The sequence below is a fragment of the Sciurus vulgaris genome (assembly GCF_902686455.1).
Source record: "Sciurus vulgaris genome assembly, chromosome: 3".
Lineage (NCBI taxonomy): Eukaryota > Metazoa > Chordata > Mammalia > Rodentia > Sciuridae > Sciurus > Sciurus vulgaris.
In genome coordinates this window covers 56,225,976-56,249,422 of record NC_136463.1, presented here as the reverse complement: position 1 = coordinate 56,249,422, position 23,447 = coordinate 56,225,976, and the positions used below count along the sequence as shown (strand labels likewise).

Here is a 23,447-nt window from a genome sequence, read left to right as displayed (position 1 = left end):
CCCTTTACATTAGTCTATTATGTTGCTCAGCATGTTTTCCCTTCAAGTTCAGCTATAGTCCTTTAGTCTCTATTTCTGTTTGATAGTGACATGCACATGACAAAAAGAACAGGTCTATTTTCTCAAACCCAGAGACCCTTTACATGTTCTTAAACATAATTAAGTCTTTGAAATTATTTCCTCATAGTAAAATTAGCCATCACATTCCCTTTCTATACCAGAAGACAGAACGTTGTATTTTCAGCAAGGTCTATCTCTTAATGTCTGAGACATAGTTAAGGAATGATCAAGAAAAAAATGTGTTGTGAGAGGGGACAGATGGTGCAGCCTCTGCCTGCAGTAGTGATCCCAGACTGTAGTGTCCAAACAGAGGAGAGTTGTTTGATTTCTAAAGCTTTACTGGGGAGGCTATTTTAAGTCTTGTCTCTGGGACTGACAGGGTCAGAAGAGTTGCCACAGTAGCCAGTCTAAATGTGTTGTCTGCTTCTTTATGTCAGTGGATTCCTATTGTGAGCACTGAGGAAGCAAAGCAATCAGCTGCCACCCTCTGTCCAGGTACCACAATGGCAGTCAGAGTTGCTTTTCTCTCTCTGTCCGCTGATGGTGCCTATGTGTCTGCACATAACATACGTATGTGTTTTTGTTGTGACTAGAATGAAATGGGATAGTGAGAGTCTGGCATCTGTGACCATCTGCACCATGAATGAACATAGTAAGAATGTTTAAAACAATACAAACCATTCTTTCCTGTCTGCAGATTTTCAGACCAGCTTAGTTTGTTTCTCAGTGATGAAGACCAGCATCACATTCCCTTTTCCCCTCTGCCATTTGCTGAGCTGGATCAGCAAAGAGTGGTAAACAGAGTTCTCAGGATGGGCTGTGTTCCCACTAATGAACTACGGAAGTACTATGTTTTAAGTTGAACGAACTACTATGCCTTAAGTATAAGAGTAATGGACATTGAAATCTGCTACATATATAAGAACTCTGTAGAGAATATGGATATTTTCTTTTTATTATTTTACCCATTTGAAGAACTCTTCTAGGTTTTTCTTAGCTTTACTGCTGAAAATTGCAAGTGCTATTGTTTTCAGGTCTCCTTTTTCCTTGCAAATCCACACTTGAGTACTTCTGTTTCCTTATCATCACTACAAATGAAAATGATTGTGTTTTCCTAGCCAATGGGTACTATTAATATTTATCTACCCCACAGTCAAGTTTTATTAATTGCTTAATTAGTAATAGTGAAAACAATTAGTGTTATACACATGCTAAGAACAAAAATTAGCATAAGTGAAATACAGAGGTTGAATTCTAAAGAATCAAACAAATCTGGCCTTATGATTTGAGTAGGCCCTGACAATGGCCTGTGTCAAAGGTATGAGTGCCCATGAGTACAAATGCACAATTCTGCTTCTTCCCTTCTGGACCTTGTCCCCAGGTGCTTCATTTCAAACATGTCATCACTTTTCTGTCCCCTGTGGCCACAAATCAATTGAAAACATCCTGTGCATGAGCTTCACCCATTCAGCTAAACAGGGGAAGAGAATATAAACTGCAGTGAGCTACACATTGACCTGTTTCTTTGCCCCCTTTAAGTAGAATTAATCCTACAGGGTATGAGGGAGCATGCTCATTTACAACCTCAGCAGCTCGATCCCTCTAGCCTCACAATCAGGTTGATGTGAGGTGATGGACCAGGCCCACTCACCTCTGTGACTACCATCAGACCCTGGGTATCAGAACTGTCAACTGCTGCTTTCCCTTCCTTGCAAGAGCCTGACTAAGGCCTGTCACTGTCCATGGCAGGATTCAGTCATCCACAAACTACAAGTGTTGAGAAACTTGAACTCTCTTTGTCATTATGCCTATCACTGGAGAAAAGAATCACCATCATCATCATTGCTAGCAAAATAATTGCAAACATTTATTAAGTTCCTACTATATATGGTGCTGTGCTACATTTTTAAGATCCTACTATATGTAGTGCTGTGGTAGGTAATAGAATGAATACAATGTTAAAACCTATATGCTTGTGTGGTTGTTTATTTTGTATCTTCTTGTTCTGGCCTATTGAAGAAAATGTCATAAAATTGACAAGAAATGTCTATATCACAAAAAATGGGATTAATACAAAAGAGTAAATGCTAAATGTCACAGAGGAAACTTATGGAGGCTTATGGGAGTTCAGGAAAGGGAGCAGTCTTTGGGAAATACCATGTAAAGGGTCAGAGAGGGGAAAGAGTTTGAAGTGGACTTCAACCAGCTGGCCAAATATGGTCTGGAAGAAGGAGATGAGAAGGGAAAGTGATGGCAGACAGGAGATGATAGCAGGAATGCACGGAGCTTTCAGGAACCACAAGAAGACCCTTATTCTCTGCTCCATAAGAGCAGAATACCTTTTCTGTGGGACTGGGTTTGTAGCTCAGTGATAGAGCACTGGCCTAGCATGTGTGAGACACTGGGTTAAATCCCTAGCATCACATAAAAATAAATAAATAAAATAAAGGTATCCATCTACAGATAATTTTTTTAAAAAAAGAATACTTTTTTAACATTAGGAAATAGTGAAAGATAAAGTCTGAAATGGAGTAAAGGATAAGCTTTTGAAGAATTTTGATTTCAGGCATTATTCTACTGGATCTGTCTTGAACCTATTATGGAGGGCGCAGACAGTAAGTACCACAAATACCTTTATCACAGGTAAGATAGGAAGGTAGTTCCCTGGTGGGGTTCCAGTGACTCCTCAAGCTCCCAGGTGTCAGCTCCCTGCCTGTGAGCTGGGGAATGAACTATTCAAAATAGGTGCTCTAAAAAGTTGCCCAGGTAAGCCGACTATATTTCTTCTCTGGCACAAAGAACAAAATGCCCCCAGAAGCTATGGAAATACACGTGCTGGACAAGCTATAAGTGCTTTTTAAATGGCTTCACTCAGACCTACCCCTTTCCCACTAAATGCTTCGCTGACTCTATCAGCCACAGCACCAAGCATCTCAGCTCGTTTCTACAAATGACATCGAAAGTCTCCATCAAAAGTGATAGTTTCTTTAGTTCATCAAATCTCTATTCATTGCAAAAACATTGTTGTCCTTGTGGTTTGTGCTTTGTGATTGCTTTTATGAAGACAGTGAAAAGGCAAAATATATAGGTGAAACTTAAATTGACTTTATATAGCTAAGATTTACCGTCTTCCAAAATAGCGTGCTACATTAATGCACATCTGATTTCAAGGTACTTTTTGTTCTTTTAAATTGGTCTTCTCCGCCCATAATAATTCTGTCAGACAATGGTCTGTGGAAGGAAATGTTGTTTGTGATTTATTTGAGGGGACCTTGAAGAATAAAAATACTATTTTTTACTAATGTGTCTAAAATGTATAAAATATTGTTATAATATGCAAAGCTGTCTTTCCGTTATAGACATTTCCACCTTTCAATGTGTTTGTTGTAGGATCTAAGGGAGGAATGTGTAAAGTTGAAAACAAGAGTGTTTGATTTGGAACAACAGAACCGAACACTAAGCATCCTTTTCCAACAGCAAGTCCGACCAGCTTCTGATCTGCTCCTGCAGGTATGTGTTTACATGGAGAACAATCTTTGCTACTGAAATGCTATTGACAGGAAGTTACTCCAGTTCAAAAATTACCAGCATCTCTAGGGGCGAGACGTAGTGTATCAAAATCCCAATTCTTCCCTGTCTCAGGAGATGTCATTAAAGTTGGAAGTCTTTTAAATTCTTGACTTTTTAAAAGTTACATGCAGATAAAGAAATGCACCAACAAACAATACACAGGTAACAGGGACAATCAAAGGGTGTTCTCTAGGAAACTAAGTGGAACCATGGAAGGAACTTAGGAAATAATTGAGAACTTTGGGGACTAATATTAGGAAACATGCATTCCATGATAAGCAAGGTAGGGTTTTATGTCATGCACATTTCTGTATTTCCAACTCTCCATAATAAAAAATACAGTTGGGATTTGTATTTCTATAATCTCTCTCTCTCTGTTTAGAGTCCCTCTTCACATCATAGCACTTTGTGAATTCTATCTCGGTATTTTTGCAGGAACTTTAGATACTCTAACTGAACTCTTTCTTCATTCTCCTCTATAATATGGAAAGTTGTGGAGAGTCAAGCCACTTGAATCCTTTTGTAGTTATCCCTGACAAAGCACTGGGGAATACACTCCATGGCCGAGAAATACATGAATTGGTAGAAGGGGTTTCAGGGCCAATCTTTGCTGTTTTTCATCTTTCTGATCCTATTATTGTGCATATTTGCTCAAACAAGTTCCTCTGAGCTTTTCTCAGAGCTTTTCGGGGCTCAGCTGTTAGAAGGGGCACTCAGGTTTCACAGGGGCCTTGTGCAATTTACAAAGGGCTGCTTGGTCAGTTGGCAAAGAGGACGCTTCTTCTGTATCCTCTGATCATCTAAACTACAGTGTCCAATCCTGGAAACAATAGCCATGTAGGGCTATTTAAATTTTTCCTTATAAAACTGACATTAAATTAACTCTAAGTTCCTATGTCCAACTAGCTACAGTTCAGATATTCAAATTGGACAGTGCATGAGTAGAATATTTTCATCATCATATTAATCACTCCTGGACAGTACTTTTCTAAATGGCCAAGACTGTTTTGCTAATTTGCCCTCCAAATTTTGGCATGATCATCTTAGGACTCTCAGAGAAATAATGGGAAATCACAATTTATTTCAGAGAAAGGAAGATGTTTGGTAAAGCTGAATATCAAGTTGTAATTTGCCCCCCAAATTAAAATAAAACAGTTCTCTGAATTAAAAACTGGATTTCATCTCTTAAATTAATGTCCTCTCTGCTTTATCTGTTAGAGCATAATTCATAATTTATGACTCAAAAATTATGGTGGAGGAGAGAGGGAAGTCATTTATTTCTATTCTATTTCCTGGTCCCAACCACAATAAATGTTTGTCATAGGGGATCTTGCATTTGTAAGAAGTTATGTTTCAAAAAAAAAAAAAAAAAAAAGAAGTCATGTTTCTTTTTCTTTTGCAATCAAGATCCAATATTATAATTACTTTTAACAGCTGTTGCATGTTCATGAATTTTTTTTCTGTTTTGCCTGTTTTAACTTGAGGCTTTTCTGAAATATTGTTTAAGGATCTGCAATCCCTGTGTATGAACCATGAATAGTTTATATGCATAGTAAATGCATGTACCATAGATATTGAAGCTTTTTCATTGTCACAAATTTCTTCAAACCATGTTCAAATGACAAGAGGATGATGTATATGCTTGCAGCAGAACTCAGTATCTATTGATTGGGTATTTTCTGTCAACAAACTTTGTACCCTTCTTTAGTTTTCACTTCCAGAAGTCATTCTTGTTTAAATAATATTTATCAAAGATAAACTGTTAACAGTTGCTTGAAGAATGATGATAAAAAGTGTGATGACTGCCCTCAAACACAAAGCCAGGGGGTAGGTGAGAGAGAGGGAGACTAGTATGAAAGCAGTCTTGGCCTTACCAAAAATGTTATTGAACACATACATAGTGTTTACCACATGTCAGATGCTGTTCTTCAACAGTTACAGCATTTGCTAATTTAATTTCTTACAGTCCCATGAGGTAGGACCCGAACTTTGCATACACCGTGGAGATGAGGACACAGATAGAGGCTTAGTTACACAGCTGGTATTGCCAGAGTAAGGATTTAAATCTGGAAATCTTATGAAATCAAGTTCATCCTTTCTTGACCCTCACCTCCATACTCTCTATGTGTGGAACATGAATGAGCAAGAGGACTGCCTTGATGATTTCCTGCTCTAAGTGACATTTTGATAAACAGAGCAACTGGTCCACCTGTGACCAAGTCAGATTGGAAGGCCTTCTGCAGTTTGGTCACCATGCAGAGCTTTCTGTATTCACATGTTTCTGAAAGGTTCCTGGTTTGTGGCTTCTAACATTTCCCCTCACTTATGTGTTCTGCCTTTGTCTTGTTTTGGACACCTGTGTTATCATTATCCTGGTAGGATATTAGTATCATATTTTCATCCTAAGACAGTTTTTTTTCTTTCCTTTTTATCTGATATTTCAAAGGATCAAACTACCACATCCATAGGCCAAGATAGAAAGAAAAGAATGTTATAGATCATTCACATAAACAGTGGAGTGTCTGACAGCTTAGAACCAAGGTGCAAAACTTTACTGTCACTTCACAGAGTACTGACTTTTTTCTTTTTGCTAGTGTTTTGTTTTACATTATTATTTGAAATGAAATGAGGGGATTTTTAAGTTCTATTCATTTCTCTCCTATTTTTTCTCCTTTAAATCATTATTTTCAGAGTGCAATTCTATCTCTCCATGGGTCTGATTTGGCAGGACACCACACACTCATCTCTTCACCTTCCATAAGCAATACATCTCCATCTCTGAAATCCAGTTCATGCTGCCCCTGTTGGGGTTCTTCCAGAGTCATGGCTGTCCTTACTGAACTTTCCCCTTGCTGGAGGTCATGTAGTGATGGCAAGCTATGCCACAAGAGTCAGTAGTCTGTGGCCTTGTGTGGGATTATGGAATCCTGGCCTCTCATGACAGAGGAAATCATCCAATGCAACTCAAACAACTGGGGGTTTGTTTACTTTTCATTTCAACTCCATAATAATCTGTTTGAGGATCTGGGCTGAGTGTTGCTTTTCTTTCTCCACAGATACTATCACTGTTCACAATACATGCTCAGTGTGCTCTCAGTGAGGGCTTAATACATATATAATTTTTTTTCTGACAATCTGAGAGGGGGTTCTAATCCCAATAAGATTATAATTTTCTTGGGGTGAATGCCATGTGCTCTTCTATCCATTTGTATGAATCTGTATCAGTCCCCTTCACCTGCATGCCCAATTCATAATGTTTAAATTCTTTTATTCTGATAAATAGTGATTTTTTGGCATTTATACTCTTTACTGTTTCCATTGTATAATGAACATAATAACCACACAGGACTATCTGGATCTGAACAGTCAAGTGAATAGTCAACATGAAGATACCTTTTGTAGGATAATGATCACTCAGAGAAATTGGAAAATGTTAGTTATATTATACAATTTTTAGTGTATGTGTTTTTCTTCAGAAAGGTCTCTATATCTGCCTTTTGGGTATTTTCAAATGTACATGGTTGAAGTAAGGTAAGAATAAATCATTAAGAGAGCTTCATAATATGATAAAAAGCATTAGGAGAAGGGCAGGGGAGTGAAAGAGAGGATAAAGGTTGGCTCAGTGATTCTTGAATTCTGGCAATGGAAGCTTTTTATTCCAATCCACTAGGGTCTCTCTTGAGCCACAAGCTAAGAAGGAGTCAAGAGAAGAAGCAAGAAAATCCACACAAGTTTAAAGAATCTGCCTGACTTCCCACACGGCTAGGATATGTTTGCTTTATGAGTTTCTGGAATTGATGAGTTCTGCCCCTCAACTGCTCATGTGTCAACCCGGGAAGTGCCAGCCCTGCCCTGCAAACCTGAAATCTAATTTTAAAAGACCCTCATAGCAACCGGAATAGCAGCTTTGTAATGCTTCCAGGATGCTGAGGAACACCAAGGCCCAGATGGCAGACTGTCCACAGGCAGTGACTCTGTCATCCTGCATCATCAGAGGACGTTGGTGGCTTCATTATGGGCATTGGTCAGACGTGAAAACATATGGAGAGTATGCAGCAGGGATTCTGTCTCACACAGGGAGCACTAGGAAGGATATTAACTTGTCAAAGGTGTAGAAAGTGGCCTCTCTGAGAGGTAAGAGACACTTTGAAAGATCACACAGCTCCTATAGGGCAGGGCTCTAGATAACGAGAGGTAACACAAGACACTGCTTTGTGATCAAGTAAGAGCAGCATAGAAGATGAGAAAGATTCTTCAGGGTTATGGCAAAAAGGGATTTCCTCCCTCTTCATATTGCACCCAGGGCCCTCTATAGACTTGCTTAACCCTCAATGGCTTCATATTTCTGTCCTTATTTTTTTCCCTAGCACAAATTCTTTGCTCTAGCCAAGCAGAAATATTCTCCCTCCACAGAGCACGATATAGGTTTCCTTTCAACTGTTCCATTTTGTATGTCATTTCACAATGCTACCCCACCCCCACCCGTGCCTCCCCTGCCTCTCCTCATTCATTACCAACTGGAAGCACAGGAAGTATCTCAGTGCTGTGCGGGGTGGGGGTTCAGTGCAGAAGCACATTTCCTCAAGAGCCTGTGGTCTACCAGTAAGCATGGAACAAAACAATGTGTCCAGAGACACCTGGAAAGTTGCAGGGGATAGGTAAAGATAGGTGGAAGCTTAACACTACCTGGACAGCTTTTAGAGAAGGCCCAGCAGAGGAAGCCAAGCTTCAGCATGCAACTGGGTGCACAAGGGAATGTAAATATCATCTCTGCACAAAGAGACCAGAGGGTCTCCCTCCTTCCAGTCCTTCTTCTAAATTCATGTGCTCTGGAAATGCTCCTAAAGTAAAAGCACAGCCCCTTCCCCCTCCTCCCTCAATCTCCTGGTCACACTCTGCTCACTGTGCCAGCCTACAATGGTATGTGGATGTTACTTTGTAATGAGGCTGCAGTGCTTTTCTTTTTTCTTTTTTTTTCTTTCTTTCTTTTTTTTTTTTTTAAATATATGCTTGTCCTTCATTCCAAAATCAGTGGAGAGGTTTTGTTGTTGTTTTAAACAAGTCCAGTCCCCCGATCTTGACTGAACGCTGTGTTATGATTAGCTGAGTATCAGCTGTTATGGAAGGTGCACCTGTCTCTTACAAGGAAATCAAGGTATGACTTTTGGAACATTTTTTTGCTTGCTTGGACCTTTATTTTCTTGATGATTCTTGACTCACTAATCTTTGAATCCTTCCAATATGCAACTTGCACAAACCTGATCCTTCTTAAGTGTTATGTTGAAAGAATGGACATTTTTTTAAGCTGTCTGTTTTATCTCAACTCCCTAAGGTTTCCCTCCCAGTAATGGGAACAAAGCCCTTAAAGCTGTTCCAGGAAACAGCCCCAAACAGAGAGTAAAAGAGTAAATTGAGCCTGATAGTCAGATAGTGCTCAAACAGTAGGATTACCAGAAACTATTGACCAGAATCTACACCCTGTTGTAAAACATTGTGAAACATGTTGTCAGCAAACCCAGACCCCCTTTGAAATTTCCTGGCAGCTTTGTTCCCCCTTTTTCCCCCTTTCATGTGCGCCCCTCCTGATGTGTGGTTTCTGCCTTTATAAACCTACAAGATTTTCTGCTAGGGACTCGACTCCTCTAGTTGGGTCCCAGCGCGCTGGAATAAACACCTCTTGCGGTTTGCATCAAGTGACGCCTCCTGCGGTTGATTGGGGTTGCCGTCCATCCATGGGACAGAGTTGGGGTTTCCTTTTTGGGGGCCTTACAATGTGAAGTAATGATTGAGTGAACCCGTGGGGAAAGTTGGAAGGCTTGTGTCAGGAGGTGGAGAGAGGTAGCTGTACAAATGAAGTGACTGCATCAGAGGGATGAGGGGATAGAAATGAGGGCTGTCCTCAGGGGCCATGTTCACAAGGCAAAGAAGGCAGACTTTGGAATGTTGCGTTTACTTAAGTCAGGATGAGTAGGGAAAATTATGTTTAAATGAGTTCTGGGTTTTTACTGTTGATGTTTCCGTTGCTTATTCAATTTTAATTTTTGCTTTTATCTTTTCCTATTGGAACACATGTTCCATCTTAGAATGGTTGGTTCCCTATAGCTGTAGGAATGACATGACATGGCTGGGTCCTTGACCCGAGGGACATATTTTTTCGAGATCGTTTCGTGAGCATGAGTTTTATGTCTCCCATCGCAGCTAGCCTACCCCTAAATTTTAAGATAGTTAATGGAAGATATCTGGATATTCTATTCTTTGTATCCTCCCATAATCAGATAAATCCCAAATATGTAATAACATCCTTCAAGATCACAAGATTGGGTCCACACAAACCATCCTCTCATTGGAAAGAGTGTAAAAAAAATGTGTCCTAAGATCCGAGGCCATCAGCAGTTTAGCCAGGTGAAGTAATAAGCAAAGGAGGCTGTGTGCTCTATAATCAGCTCCAACCCATTGTGGCCAGTAGGGATACTGGTTAGGTATTGCTGTGGCTTTAGAAATTTTAAGCAGCTGGAATTGCAGAGTTTTGTGTGCATCCTCTCAATGTTTAAACATTGGCTGATTCCTGTTTCTGCTGCTTTGTCACACTGAAGAAACCCAGTGGGATTTGGGGCCGGGGATGGCCTGCAATGTGCTTGTCTTTCTCTACTCTCCTGAGGGTGGGTTTTTAATTTAAAGCATGGTGCATGTGCTCTGAACACTTGGCCACTAGGCTTCCTATTCATATTCATAGCACAACTAGCAAATATTACTCCATTCATTATTATAACAAAAATGCATTGAGTACCTACTATGTGCATGGTACTCTCTGTGTGTTAATCACACAGAGATGATTAACATAGTTTCAGACCTCAAGAGGTTCACTTTTTAACAAGGAGACAGATAATACAAACGACTGGACTGTAGAGTAGTAAATGCAACAGAAACATTTACCATTAGAGGTCTTCGGAGGAAAGAGCAATGAACATTATCTGCTAAGTTATGGAAGCCTTCTGGGTGGTGGTGACAGCTAAACTAGACTGTGAAGGAGGAACTGGAGTTTGAGGGTAACAGGGTTCTGAAGATTTGTGGACTACACTCAGGACTAAACTTAGTAGTGGGATACATATTCATGTTAATCCCAAGTCTTGACTTTGATTATAGCTGTACAATTAGAGTAGTTTTATCCTTATTCTCTCTCCTTTGGCCTTCCCATGTCCTTCCCAAAATGTCAGATTAACTCATTGAGCTCTGCAGAGAAACAGAACCCTCAAGGAGCATCATGCTTGCTGAATTCTGTGTCATTGTGACCTTCAAGAACAATTCTGTCTAGCCCTTTTATTTGAGGAAGAATCTAGTTAGAGAAGTTGATGAAAAATGAAGAGTTCTCTTTGTCTAAGGGTTGTTTTAAGGTTTTTAACATTAAATGGAGGTTCAAACCCTGCACATAAATCAACATTATATTGTAATAGACTAAGTCATTGAAATGTAAATTCAGGAAATTCCCCTTGTAGCATGCAACATTTCAGGCTGTGTATTTTTTTCCATTATTCAAACACTTAAGGAAACCTGATTATCCTGGATTTTCTAAATTTCATGCAGTAAATGTTTATCATACAAACCTTAAATTTCCCCTAGTTAAAAAGTGTTAGTGCTACATTTTCATGAAGTTTGGATAAATGTGAGAATTTGGAAATGCAAGGGACAGAAAATACTGAGGAAGGAATGGTGATGCTTACCTGGGGATTTCATTATGCAGATTGGAGCATTAATTTCTTGGCACTGGAAGTTGCAGAATGTCCATTGCTGTCAGTGGATGTCACACCAGGGAAATATTATCCCTGGCATGAAAAGATTAAGTGACCCAAACTCTGACATGAAAGACCAGTGTTTCCAGGAGTGAAAAGAAGTTCTGGCTTTGTTCTTTTGCCTCTTTTAGCAAGAGGGTGCACTTGTCTGAGGGTGGCCCTGACACACACTCAGGAGCCACTTTCAGGAACCAGGAGGTGATTTGCAATCTGCTGCAGCTTTCCAAGGGACTCTGAGACAAGTCTTTAACCTATCAGGCTGCAGTGAAGAAGGCTATCTTCCCATTCCTCAATGTAGACTGCATATACCAATTAGGGGAAAGGAGGATGGAGTAGATACCACAGAGGCAAAGAGAAGCAAGCAAGATGTCTTAGCAAAGCTCACCCAGAAATGCAGAGAGAAACTCAAGCATGTCACTGAAGCCCTGTGCTGCTTAGCATGATCTTTAGGTAAGTGAATTAGCCCAGTCATACCTAACCCTGTACTGGGCTCCTACAGCCACTCAGACATAGTAGAACTGGACCCGTGGTATCTCCCTACAGGATCAGAGAGATGAAGATAAATATTCCTATTGCAAGATGCTTTCATATCTCAACGCCACTAATTTGTCATGTTTTGCCTGGCTGCAGCAGAATAGACAGGACTGACTCCAAGAGCAAAAAGATACTACCCACTCTCACTTACTAACACATACAGAAGCACGCACAGGCCCAAGTCAATTTTTCAAAAACCCTGACAGAAAAACCTTGGGCAAGTGAGGTAGTAGGCCATTTTTGTGAGACTGAGAAACCCAGGAAATATTGTGTTTATAAAGTTATCTTCATATAGTTGTAGCCTTGCTGCCTTTCCTACCTTTAAAGTAGTTTGTGTCCCTTACCTGGGTCAGTTTCTGACAATCACTGTCAACCTCATGTCTCGAAATCAACAACCAAACTAATGCCTGTTTTTCTGGAAAAAAAAAAAAAAAATCTAAAAGACCACCTGCACAGAGGCTTACTGGAATGAGAGACATTTCCATTTTATGTCACAGGCCCTTTGGCCACTGTTGACTCTGGTGACCTGAGACAGGCCACATGGGTATGTCACCATTACTTCATGTTGTATGCTATAGTTACTAAATTTCTGTCATCTCCTGCCTCACATAGAAGGACCAGGAGAGCACTTCCCTATGAAGTAATGCAGAGCAAGAGAAGCAGGTGAACCCATGCAGGGTCTTTTATGGGGGTAGTCATGTGACTCTGGGCATAAAAGCTTAGCATATGCTATATCAAAGCTACAAGATTTACTTCTGAAATAGGGTAGAGTGAGAACTGGTTATAGAGTTTTACAAATAGATAACCTTGTAGTTAAATAAAGCTTTGAGGTCATTCCATATTTCCAGCAGAAGTCAGATCACTGAATCCCTAAAATAGGCCCAAGGTTTTATTGAGCTTTCACTAGTAGAAGATGAAGTCCCTCCTGGCTGCTGCATCTTAGCCAGGGTTCTTCTGGCACAAAGCTTTCTGCCTAAAGGGCCTACTATAGGCCCTCATTCCCAATTGTCACCTTCATTGCTTTTCCTGTACCTGCATAGGGGAAGAATATTGCATTTGCTTTCAGAAAATCAACAATTAAAAGGCATTTAAGCATCCATTTAGAGTTAGCTGTGTGCTACACTCCAGACAAATCAAGTTAAATAGATTTGGTTGGTGCCCTAATAATCTGAGTTATAGGCAACACCACTGTGGGCATAAGTCATATTTCCCTGAATAAGGATATGAATCTAATAACTTGGTAATACAATCAAAACACTTGCCCTAGAAACATGTTTATGCCAAGGTATAAAAGAATCATAGTCTATTATATCTCAACTTTCAAGATCATATGACCCACCCCATCCTCTGTTATCTGACACTCAGATTCATCAGGGCTTTGTACAAGGTCACACAGTGTGTTCAGGACAAAATGGTGACTAGGATCCAGGAGTCCTGATTCCCAGTATTATGACCTCTCTACTAGGCCATAAGATAATAAATTTGAAATTTAACTGAATTAAGGAAGAGAGAGAGCATGTCATGAGAAATGTGCTTTCAGCCCATTGGGTGACTTTGGGAAATGGGTCATGGTGAGGGCTAACTGAACCCATTGAGCTCTGATGAGACATGCTGCAGAAGACCAGAGCGATAGGAGGGGAGAAGCAGCCTCTTTGTGCAGTAGCAAAAAGATGACAAAGATCCAAGCAGCCTTGAATTCAAGTCATCTGTCCATCACAATTTGGGTGATTTGGAGCAGGTTCCTGAAATTCCTAGAATTTTAATTTTCCATCTGAACCAGTAAAGCAGTATCTAAACTGTAAGGAGTGTCACACAGTAGGAGTGAACAAATGCTGCAGTTCTCTCCTTTCCATTCCTGGGTGGCTGGTCGCTGGCATCCCGGTAGCAGGGGAACGAGAAGTATAGCAGGTGACTCCATTGCTCAACAAGGATATTTTTGAGAAATTGTGGCCTGAGGGAAAGAGGTTTAAGGCCCAAAGTATACATATTAAATCAGTACCTCTTTGTTCTTGACTTTCTGTGGTATTTCCCTGGGAATTTGTATTTCTAGGGCTGCTGTAGGGATATTTAGCTCTAAGTGTATCTTTAAGGGCTTTTAGCTGAATGAATGTTCCAACAAAAATTATGTGTTGATGTATGCTGGAGTTGGGTGCAATGAAAACACTGTGGATGACATTACCCAATCTGATGGTTAATTTTCAAGGAGTGATAGTCTGTGACTAGATCATAGAATCATTGGCATCTGAGCAGAGCAGTAGATTTTTTACCCATAAATAGGACACAACAACAACAAATCCTTTGTTACTTCAAGATGTTAAGGGAAATTTGAAGCATATTAACTTTCCTAATTAAAAAAATAATCTTGAATTAAGATTTGATGCATTCCAGTGATCTGACCACAACTCTTTTACCTTTTTTTTTTTTTCCATTCACACAACATTGAATACTTTCTATTTTACATCATTTTCTGCAGGCCTGTTTTCATGTCCTTACTGATGAATGCAGTATTCCTGAGTGCCCACCTTTATAAATTCAAAGCTCAAGATCCCCTTTTAAAAATTTATTTTCAGCTTTAATTTGTATGATTGCTTCCCCCCCTGCAAATATCTAAATATTAAATGGGAAGGAATAAGGATAATGCATAAGAATCATATTGCTTAATAATAAAGATAATAGGAATTTCAAAGTAGAATACATTGTACATTTCTTATATGAGATGCATACAGATGTTTTTAAGTAAGTTTTGCTCATATTTCATCATTACATTTGATGGTTGTTCAAGGCAGGCATTGAGATCCTTGAATTAACGTAAAGATTTCATAATGATATGAGTGCAAAAAGCTATTACCATTAATGTTGCAGTAGAATTTGCCATAAAAATGAGGAAAGCTGAAATGAAAGAGATAATCTGCAAATGGATGCTTCAGATGCAAAATGTCTTCTCATTACAATGTTATATCCATTACTAAAAAGAAAAACATACCTCACTGCATTAATTCCACATCAAAACAGAATGTTTGAGATGTTCATGTGTGCCCTTTGTGCATCTCAATGAATTACCAGAATTGATTGTTCAGTGAGCTGTCAGACTATTTTAGTAGCTAATTTTTGCTGCTATTCTCTGACCAGATACTGAAACACTAAAGACCATGTAACATTAATTTGGTACTTCTCAAAAGCAGTCTCCTAGTCCTTGCCCTAGTTAAGAGGAACCATTAAACCCATTCTGCACGTAGTTGTGACCTGTTCCTAAAGAACATTGGCACCACCCTTCTTCCACCAAAATCATTCTCCACTTTCTCTTTCCAGCCAATCCCCAACAATACCCAGCCCCAGGTAACCATTGATATGCTTTCAGTTATTATGGATTACTTTTTCCTTATTGAGAGTTTACTATAAATGGAATCTGACTTATTTTGCTCAATATATCTTTAATATACAGTCATATAGTTAGTTGTTCATATCAGAAGTTTTTATGTTCTGATTTGTAATGATACACATCATGAATACTTCCTTGAAGGTGTTTTTGGAAAACGCTCAGTAAGTCACCTGACTGAATGCAGTAGATGCATTTGTGTCCCTTTTAATACTGGGAAATGCCATCCAAGACTTGCTGGACTTTTGTAGTCCTGCCAACGGGAGGATCCATGTGTATCTTCTGAATTTGGATTCTATGGAAAATACTACATATTGAAATAGGTAGCACATAGGCTTGGAGTTAAATACTCCTGGGTTCAAATTCTGTCTTTGTTACTCATCAACATTGGGGCCTTGGGCAAGCAATTTCTTCTTTCTAGACCTCAGTTATCTCTTCTGGGAAAGGAAAGAAATAATACTGACTTCTTGGTTGTGGTATGTGTGTTTTGGACCTAGATAGCCTATGTAAAGTACTTAGTAAAATGTGTTAACAGTAACAGCTCTTTAATTGTGTTATCGCTCTGTTACCATTTTGCCCCATTTTTATGCTTTTGCACCTCTTCCGAAGCTGAATCACTGTTGGGGTTTAATTAGTTTTCATTGCCTCCCATTTTTTGATATGAATTTTGATTATCATCTTCAGTCACTCTATAAATGCTTGCATTTTGTTATAATATGACCATTTCATAACTTTGAAAAATATACAGTTAGAAGCATATGACATTTTCATGGGATGAAAATTTGCCCATTCCATACACATGCATAAAATACTACACAAATTGTTCAGTGAATAAGACAATGGATGAGGCAATGTGTGGAACTTCATACTCCTTATAGAAGAGGGACAGTTAAGCCACTGTTATAAGAAACAACTTTTATGCCCATCAAAAAACTATACCTGTGCATCATTCCATACTCTAATAGGATAAACTTAAACTATACTTACCAAGGAAGATCTCTATGATAAAGTGAAGTTTCGCAGCATGAAAGCAAATAATGAATAAGGTAATAAATATATATATATATATATATACACATACATATGTATGTAGATACATGAATGGAAAATATTTTGGAAAAGTGCATGCCATACTAATAACAGTGGCTATCTTTAGGGAAAGAAAAAGGGATAGTCAGGTAAGACTTCTTCCTGGAGAGTTTGAATTCTTTCAAGTGAGAATATATTCATATGTATTTGGTCAGGAACACATTCTTTAAAATTAAATAAGGATAATACTAATGGAAGGAAAGTATTATATTTAGAAGAATGCACAGATATGCTCTTGGTTTCCACACAAACACATATACACATTATGAGAGACTTCTGAGAATGTGATGTGCTCCAATAAGGACTTCCAATCAAAACACACTACATATTCTCATTTCTGTTTTGCAGATAATTTTTTTGAAAACTTACATTAGTCTAGATTTTACAATGCCAAACTATGCTCAGCCAAACCTTGGAATTGGGTGCAGTGAGGGAGAGGAGGAGTAAAGGTTTTGCAGAGAACTCACAGGAGGGGAGAGGAGAAAAAGAAGGGAGCATGGCACAGTGTTCTCACGAGGTAGCAGGGAATGCAAAGATAAGGGAAAACATGTATTTCAGAGGGGAAAACAGTTGGCATCATGTTTTCTTACAATGCAAGATGAATATCTATATTATTTAGAGCCAAAGACTAGTAAGACTTTTAAATTAATAAAGGTAAAATATTGATTTGAGATGAGATAAACCAAGATAGAGTAAGATGTCTAAAGTAAGATAGAAGAAAAAAGATGAAGCATATGGTAAGGAAGGGAAATGGGATTAGAGAATAATCAAAGCCAAGTTAGAGATTGCTAGGTTAAATAAAATTAAACCCAATGCTAAGCTATTTATATATTTAAAAAGCTACAACAAAAACATCAACTTTTTGTGATAAAGGGGAAAAAATAGATGGGTGAAGATACCTGATAAATACAAACATAAGGAAATAAACGTAGAGGAATTATAACACATAAAGTAGAATTTAAATTTAAAAGTCTTAAACAGATAAAAAGGAATATTAAGTAACAAAAATTATGTTATGAATGAAAATTAAGACAAAACTGTATGTACCAATTAAATGTACAAAGGAAAACCTTAAATGCAAAGTGAGTGTAATTTTTAAAAATTACAGTTAGAGGTATCAGAAAACAAAGACAGAGTCTTTCAAAATTGAGCAATTTTGACAGACAAATAATAGGTAGAGATATAAAAAAGAAATACACTTATAAAAAGAACATAAAAAATGGTGGAATGAGACACACATCATTATCCTATGTACCTGTATGATTACACAAATGGTATGAATCTACATCATGCAGAACCATAGAAACAAAAAGATGTGCTCCATTTGTGTACAATGAATCAAAATGCAGTCTGTAAAAATAAAAAATTAAAAAGAACATAGAGAAGCTACAAAAGAAAGGTAAAAATATTTGATTCTGTAAAAATGCTTTTGTATGGGTGAAAAATATGATTAACTATATGCAGTAGAGAAATATAGATTTGGGAAAAATATTTGTGATTCAAAACATAAAGATCATGTACAAAGAGGTCTTACAAATGGACAATAAGGTATCATGTAAGATAATAGATTGAGCAAATATATAGGAATGCAATTGATATAAGTACAAATCCAAATCACCAATAAACATTTCAAAGGATTCTCCAAGTCACTAGAATTCAGGGAAATGCAAATTATGTAACTAAACATATTTTAATCCAATTATGTTAGTAGTAATTAAGGTGAGAAATAAAAACAATTACTGTTATGAATAAAATGGAGAGTGTATTCACATGTATGTTAAGTGTTGTGGAAACTAACTGGCACTATATTAAAATTAAAAATACTCATTTGTTTACAATAAAAATAAATTAATTTAAAAAAACTCTATTGTTATCAGCAATTGTACTTTAATGACTCTGCCATAGAAATAAAGGTATTATACCATATAGGAAAAGCAGGGCAGAGGAGAAAGTAAAACCTGATGAGATATTTCAATGAATTTTTACAAGATATAGTAGGAACTAAATAAAGTCAGAAGAAGCTGAAACCTCAATGTTGAAACTGGGCAAACCGCATAGAGAAGAAAATTTCCCAACAGAACTCAGTGACCCCAGGTACCACCAAAAGAAGGAAGGTCAAAAGTCTGTTTGAAGCAGCTAGACCATCCAGATTCAAACCCCACCACCACTCAAAACATCCCACAGGAAAACAAAAGCTAGTTCCTGGCATGTGGAGGTTCCGCCATTGGAAAGAGTTCAGCTGATCCTCCTCTCAATGAAGTCCAGTGAGGGACAAGCCCACCCATGCACAGGGGCTTCCAATCAGCTTTTCAAAATATGTCCTTTATTAACAAATAGATATAGATTAAAATGTAAAACTAGGCAGAGCTCGGTAAATCTGAATACTACATCAATAAACTTGTGAATATATATATTATATTTAGCAAAGATAGATGCAGAAAACAAACAAACAAACAAACAAAAAATAGATATTCAAGAATGACCAAGGAAGTTGAGGCTAAATTTCATTTTTTTATTAAAAAAAAGATAAATACAAAACATATAAATGGGAAAAGGAACTCAAAGAACAATAGAGACCTAAAGAAAATTGAAAAGAAAAATAATAGGACAAAAATTCTGATTAAATTATTACTATGAAAAGAAATCAGAGAAAATTGAGGACTTCTTGGAAATCAAAAATACAGTAATAAAAATGAAACACTTTGTAGAAGACTTGGCACATAAAATGGTAGGTATTTAACTAGAAAGTTGAGAAAAAAATTAGAGGACCAATCCATGAGTAAGAATAATAGGAATTCCAGAAAAAAAAAGAAACATGGAAAAAATAGAAGATAATAATGAAGTAAAAAATAATTTCCCAACAAGAATGCTTTCAGTTTGGAAGACTCAGTGAGTCCCTTGTCCCATGATAGAAAAACACCCACCTTAGGCATTTCGGGAAACTTACAAACACTTGGGAAAAAGAGAAACACCCTCAGGGATATGAAGTGACAGTTACAGGTCCCAAAATAGGAGCTATAAATCTAAAAACATAAGATTTCTCATCAGCATCTCATGTTGACATAAGAGAGAAACAAGGTGTTCAACCTGCTACCAACAACAAAGTGCCAGTCATGGTGAAGATACACCAAGATATTCCCCCAGTTTACAGGGAGTCTTACAAATAAAGACTCATCCATGCCCCCTTTCTTAGGAGACTACCACCAGGTGTGCTTTAGCCAGCTGAGTGGGAAGACACAGGATCCAGTTAAGAGAGGCTTTGACACAGGAAGGCCACAAAAGAAGACTCAGGATGATGAAGGACGGCCCCATGAACATGTAAAATAAGATGCTGTGAGTTCGACTTGTAGAGAGCCAGCCCAGGCAGGGCCCCAGGCAGAGAGCCTTGGGAAAAGACAAACAGAACCTTAAAGAAAAGCAATTCATGACAGAGAATCTGGAATGGATTACTCATAAGCATTTGGAGAGTGAAGGGAAAAGTTCAGGTGTTTAGGGAAAAAATGAAAAGAAACACTCCCTGGAAAGTAAGGGATTATTCATGGAAGAGATCATAAAGCACACAATTTAGTCAGCTGTGGTCATGATAGTAATGCATCTGCTGTCTGCTTCAACAATAATTAGGAATTACAGGTAGGTGAAGGCCTGCCATGGGAGAGCTGAGTCTCCATTTATCATGGTGGAAGTCAGAGGAAGATGTCAAAAGTTGAGAAGTCAAGAAGTAACAGTGTAACATGTTACAAAACATGTTTGGGGGTTGGCATATTGTCCTAGTTAAGAGTAGAACTGCCTCAGTTTGAATCCTTGTTCTGCAACTTCCTTGCTGTATGACTTCGAGGAAGTGTCTTAATGTCACTGCACCTCAGTTGTTCCATTGGTAAAACAGAACAAGAATCAAGTGACTTAGTTGATGTACAGATGCTCCTCGACTTGCAGTTAAAGCCAGCGTAATTTGAAGATATCATAAATCAAAAGTGCGTTTAATATGTTTAAGCTACCCAACAACCTAACTTACCCTTGCCTCCCTTAAATGTACTCAGAACACTCACATTAGCCTACATTTGGGCAAAATCATTTAACATACTACTTATTCTGTAGTAAAGTTTTGAATATTTCACATAATTTATAGAAAAGATCAAAAAATTAGTTTCTACTGTATGCATTTGATTTTCACATGATCCTACTCTCAAAAAGTCTTAAGTCATAATATTGTAAGTCAGGAGCTGTCTGTATATTTTTAGAAGTGCCTGATATGCAGGAATCATAGGCCTCAGCTATGATTGCTTTCCCCAAAACTGAAGCCAAATATCATGGGAATACCTGCTGGCAGGATGTGAACCAAGAAGCTGGAGAAAGGAGAAGAGACTTTTAGTTTTTGCTTCAGTTATAAAGCTTTTAATCGTAGCTAACTTTTAAACTTTTATGTATTTTACTTGAATAAAATAAAATTAATTGTTGTAAAATTAACTGGCAGATAAAGATTAAAATGAAAACTGAGAATACTGCTATGATGAGTATAATTTGAATGAAAATTGGAACAAAGAAAAATTAATCAATCCGTTTGAGGCAGAAAAGTGAAGAAAATCAACACAGACCTCCCCAACAAAGAAAGAAACTTGAACAAGTCCAGTCTGGGGAAAAAGAGAAAAATGCAGATAAATGACATTAGGAATTAGAAAATGGTGTAAACTACAGATAAGCTTTATATGAATAAAATTGAATGCTTAATGTTCTCAGGAAGATAAAAGACAAAAATCCTCTCAGGGGGAGATAGGAATCCCCCAGCCTACCAGTGAATAGAGAAAGTGAGATGCCAAAGACCTAAGCAACTGGATCCCTAAGCAAAGCAGCCCACAGTTTTATAAGGGTGAACAAACCTTTTTGACACATACCTTTTTTGTTGTTATTTAAACCATTTCAGATAGAAACTTTGCTAACTCCTTCTAAAAGTCTAAGCTAACCCAGATAGTGAAACTGAACACAAAAGAAATGAACTTTGCCACTCATACTTCAGATAGAGCACTAATCTCCAGAATCTATAAAGGACTCAAAAAACTTTACATCAAGAATACAAAGTAACCCAATCAATAAATGGACTAAGGAAATGAGCAGACACTTCACAGAAGAATATCTACAAGCAATCAACAGATATATGAAAAAATGTTCGACATCTCTAGTAATAAGAGAAATGCAAATCAAAATTACCCTAAGATTCCATCTCACCCCAATTAGAATGGCGATTATCAAGAATACAAGCAACAACAGGTGTAGATGAGAATGTGGTGGAAAAGATACACATACATTGCTGGTGGGGTTGCAAATTAGTGCAGCCACTCTGGAAAGCAGTGGAGATTCCTTAGAAAACTTGGAATGGAACCACCATTTGACCCAGCTATCCCACTATACCCAAAGGACTTAAAATCAGCATACTACAGTGATGCAACCACATCAATAGCTGCTCAATTCACAATAGCTAGATTATGCAACCAACCTAGATGCCCTTCAATTGATGAATGGATAAAGAAACTGTGGTATATATACACAATGGAATATTACTCAGTCATAAAGAAGAATAAAGTTATGGCATTTGCAGGTAAATGGATGCAGTTGGAGAATATCATGCTAAGTGAGATAAGCCAATCTCAAAGAAACAAAGACTGAATGATTTCTCTGATAAGTGGATGATGATACATAATGGGGGCAGGGGTGGGAGGTAGGCAAGAATGGAGGAAGGATGGATTGTGTAGAGGAAAAAGGGGTAGGGCTGGGGGGAAGGAAAAATAACAGAATGAGACAAACATCATTACCCTATGAACATGTGTGATTACACAGATGGTGTGACTCTACTTCGTGTACAAACAGAGAAACAACAGTCATATAAATGAATCAAAATAAATAAATTTAAAACAAAGAAAAAAAAGAAATGAACAGAAAAGAAATGTACATCTCTTACTTATGAGAACATGGAAAAATTCTAAATTAAACCTTGACTGATATCCTATGGAATCTTACCTTTCATCTCAAGTCCATTCTTTCCTACGAAACTGTTGTTGTGAGCAACTGTCATCAAAATGAGTCGGGTCTGAGTCCACCACCAGTCACAGATATCCCTTCCTGGGATCCCCAGAGAGTCTGCTCCAGGGCCTGGAAGGTCAGAGAGGGGCTCTCTGGCTTCCCTCATCTGTATGTGTCAGAGCCAATCCATAGCCATGTGTGAACTGGGTGGAGAAGGAGGACACACAACACTCTACCAGGCTTTCAGTTCTAGTTTTTTATACTCCCAAGGAGGTTCTCTTTCTCCACTCTTTCTAGTGACTTTTCTATTGAACTAACAGTTATATTCTTGGAAAGGCATATTTAGAACCAGTGAATATATATGGCATCTTATGTACCCACAGATGTACGTGTGTTGGGTGAAGAGGACAGGAGCCCCACTGTTGTCAATAAAACTCTGTCACATGTTCCAAAAGTTTAAAAAGCAATTAAAAATAAATGAGAGCAAAACAGAACAAAATGGCTTAATGTCATATTCACTTGAACAACCCCTCTGAAATCTGTACAGATTTTGATGTCAATTTCTTTCATGCCTGTTAAATTTTGTGCGTCTCTTTATTTTCAAATATACATTTGGCCTTTTCAAATATACATAATTTTTCTTTCAAATTGGAGCACCTGTGAGTCAAAGGCCTGCCCTCTCACAACAGGAAAGTTGTGGGAAAGGTGGGAGAAGGTGCCTTGGGATGCTCGGTCTTGGAATTTTGATGTAGAAAGAACCTGGGATGAAGGTTCTCAGATCCCACCACTAAGCACACTCTCCTTCAATACTCTTCTTAGATCAATATACTTTTTCTTTTAAATCCAATGATAAATTAAAAGTTACAACAAATTATTACCGAGCAAAATTTATTCCAGTGGTACAAAGATGGTTTATTGATTCCATTAATGTAATCCTTTAAATTAAAAATAAAAGGAAAAATCCATAAAGTTATCTTAATAACTGTCAGAAATTACACTTCCTTACCTAAAGAGAAACA

General features: G+C 37.9%; 1 pseudogene across 1 annotated transcript in view; it reads left to right on the top strand.

Annotated features, from left to right (window-relative positions):
* The window catches only part of LOC306655723 (nck-associated protein 5-like), a 251,924-nt pseudogene that overhangs the window by 147,408 nt on the left and 81,069 nt on the right, over positions 1–23,447 (top strand). Inside the window, exon 5 of the transcript XR_013767021.1 lies at positions 3,451–3,570. The product of XR_013767021.1 is annotated as a nck-associated protein 5-like (transcript). The remainder of the gene's footprint in view (positions 1–3,450; positions 3,571–23,447) is intronic.